At 51.8% G+C, this 3,143-nt stretch overlaps 1 protein-coding gene across 2 annotated transcripts in view; it reads left to right on the top strand.

Annotated features, from left to right (window-relative positions):
• The first annotated feature begins 515 nt into the window (after positions 1-515).
• Positions 516-3,143, top strand: part of LOC121019407 (ATP-binding cassette sub-family A member 3-like) — a 33,048-nt gene continuing 30,420 nt past the window's right edge. For both annotated transcript variants that reach the window (XM_040458806.1, XM_040458805.1), the window contains exon 1: positions 516-642. The gene's annotated coding sequence lies outside the window, so the exon portion shown is untranslated. The remainder of the gene's footprint in view (positions 643-3,143) is intronic.

Here is a 3,143-nt window from a genome sequence, read left to right as displayed (position 1 = left end):
CTCGCTGGGGAGCTGGACTCGAGGACCGCGCGCGCCTTACGCCAGAATCGCCCCACGTCGGGGGCTGCGAGTGGCCCCCGCAGCAGGCTTGCGGGCCCCCGAGTGGGGGGAACCTCTGCAAGTTCTCTGCTGCCGCCCACAGACCCTAGAGGGCGGCCACTGAATCTCTCCCAACTTCCTGCCACGAGCTACTGGCCCGCTGAGGTGACCATGACACTTGAGGGAGAGGGGACCCCTTGAGAGTTGGAGGGTGGTGGGGTGGTCCAGCGGGGTCTAGAGGCAGAGAGCCTGGGGGCAAGCGCACGGGCCGCGAGGTAGGGCCCTCAGGGTCTGGGGGCCTCGGGCAGTGCTGGGTGGGGCCCCACACTCTACGGGGTCCCGGGCGGAGGGTCCAGAGCGCGCAGGGGGCAGGGAGGCGCGTGCGGGCCAGGTGGCGGGACTGCAGGGAGGAGGGGGGAGGCTGGGGGACTGGGTGAGTGCGCGCATGCGCGAGGTAGGGTCCGTGGCCTCTGACCAGCTCGCGGGGCCGGCAGGCAGCTGGGCGGTTGGCGAAGGCGTTGGGAGGAGGCGCCGCGCCCGGTGACCCACGTCCCTCAGCGGCGGAGGCGCAGGTGTAGCAGTGGCGGTTTCGAGGCCCGAGCGGTGAGTGCGGGACCACCCCGCCCTGGTGGTGTCTTCTCCCCAGATTCCCCCGAGGAGGCAGAGGGTGGACTTCCTGGACTTCCCCGGAGGCCCACCCCCTGGCCGCACTGTTGAGTGCAAAGCCGGAAAGTGCGAACCCCCCAACACTCCCAAAAGCCCCAATACACTGGAACCCTCCACAACCCTTTCTGCCCCCTTCAAAGCCCGATGTATGTGTGTGTGTGTATATATATATATATATATATATATGTACATATATATTATAATATTCCCCGTACCTCGCTGTCTAACGTCGCTTGCCTCTTGCCGCCACACCCAGCGTTGACCCTCCATCCTGTAGTTTTGCATGTCCCTCACTGGACCTCACTCCCTTCCTTTTCCTCTCCAAGTGCCCCTGCTCTGGGGAATGCATCTCTGACTTCCCAGGGAGGAGAAAGTGCCAAAACAAGCACATGAAGTAGGAGACACTTCTCTGGACCCCAAGACACACAGAGAAGCTAATGGGAACACATTAAACAAACAATTTTATTTTGGTTGCCTTCAGTATTTGAAAGCCAGGGGTCTGGAGGCACGTGTTTTGGGTCGAGGGCTGGGGTGTCCAGAATTGACTTGCTGTGTGACTGTCCCAGTCAGCTGGGGCTGCTGTAATAGAATACCTACCGTGGGCTGGACCACCCAAATGTATTTCTCACAGTTCTGGAGGCTGGGAAGTTTCAGCTCAGAGGTCCGTGAGATTCAGTGTGTGGTGAGAGCCTGATTTCTGGGAGCAGGGGAGCTCTCTGGGGCCCTGTCTTATAATATGGGCACTAATCCCATTCATCGGGGCTTCATCCTCATGGCCTCATCACGTGCCCAATGTCCCTCATCCTGATACCGTCACATCCGGGTTTGGATTTCAACATAAGAATCTGGGGAGGAGGGGAGGACCCAGACAGTCAGATTATAGCAATGACCCAAGGTAAACTTTGACTTCACAAGGCCTGGGTTTCCTTGTCTGAAAGAACCTGGATATTACCCGTATCCATCTCTCAGGGTGACTAGACTATTTCAACTGACAGAACACAGTAAGTGTTCAATAAATAGAGAGAAGGGGTATGGAAGTTAAGTGCTGCAGGAAGCTCACGTTGTCTTAGTTTTCTTCTGTCAAAGCAAAAATTGCACTGGACGAAGTAAAACAGGCAAGGAAGACTTTATGCGAGGCTACCGGAGCAGGGAAGAGAGGCCAGAACTCAGTCTGAGCTCAACTCTGCTGAAACAAAGGGTGAGAAGGTGTTTGTGGACTGGGGTGAGACAGTGGGAAAGTTGGAAAAGTTGGAGGGAAGGTTGACCAGGGGAACACCTTGAGTAACTTCCTGAGTTTGTCCATGTGGTTCTCTGATGAGGCCATCTGTGTTTGCTGATTGGTGCCTGTTGGAAGCTACCTCCCCACCTCGCACAGAGACTGGGAATAGGGGTGTTATCTTCCTTGAGGATTACGTGTCAAAGGATGACTCCCAGGTCCTTCAGAAAGGCAGTTTGGGGTTGTAAAAGAGGAAAGAAGCTTGTAAAAAAGGGTTATCTGTATTTTAAACAGAGAAAGGATGTACAATTACAAATTTTCTCAAGCACATGTTCAAAGAAAAGGGTGGTTAGGACCTAGAGCCAGAAGAGCCTTTCTAAAGGTTGGTCCAGCTTAGAGTAACAGGCAGGCCATCTTGGTCACCTCATTGTATGCAAAGTAGGCAGAAGATTTAAAAGGAAGGAAACCTCTGGGTTTTTAATTAATTAATTAATTAGATCTTTTTTTTTCCTTTGGTAACCAGATATTTGTACCTCTTTTTCTTTTTTTTATATGAAATTTATTGTCAAATTGGTTTCCATACAACAGCAGTGCTCATCCCAAAAGGTGCCCTCCTCAATACCATCACCCACCCACCCCCACCCCACATCAACCCTCAGTTCTCAGTTTTTAAGAGTCTCTTATGCTTTGGTTCTCTCCCACTCTAACCTCTTTTTTTTTCTTCCCCTCCCCCATGGTCTTCTGTTCAGTTTCTATAGATCCACATAAGAGTGAAAACATATGGTATCTGTCTTTCTCTGTATGGCTTCGTTCACTTAGCATCACACTCTCCAGTTCCATCCACGTTGCTACAAAGGACCAGATTTCATTCTTTCTCATTGCCACGTAGTACTCCCTTGTGTATATAAACCACAATTTCTTTATCCATTCATCAGTTGATGACATTTAGGCTCTTTCCATAATTTGGCTATTGTTGAGAGTGCTGCTGTAAACATTGGGGTACAAGTGCCCCTATGCGTCAGTACTCCTGTAACCCTTGGGTAAATTCCTAGCAGTGCTACTGCTGGGTCATAGGGTAGGTCTATTTTTAATTTTTTGAGGAACCTACACACTGTTTTCCAGAGTAGCTGCACCAATTTGCATTCCCACCAACAGTGCAAGAGGGTTCCCGTTTTTCCACATCCTCTCCAGCATCTATAGTCTCCTGATTTGTTCATTTTGG

The sequence above is a fragment of the Herpailurus yagouaroundi genome, unplaced genomic scaffold (assembly GCF_014898765.1).
Source record: "Herpailurus yagouaroundi ecotype Mexico unplaced genomic scaffold, PumYag 222, whole genome shotgun sequence".
NCBI classification, from domain to species: Eukaryota; Metazoa; Chordata; class Mammalia; order Carnivora; family Felidae; genus Herpailurus; species Herpailurus yagouaroundi.
Note: the sequence above shows the minus strand (reverse complement) of the source record. Positions and strands in the feature narration are given on the sequence as shown.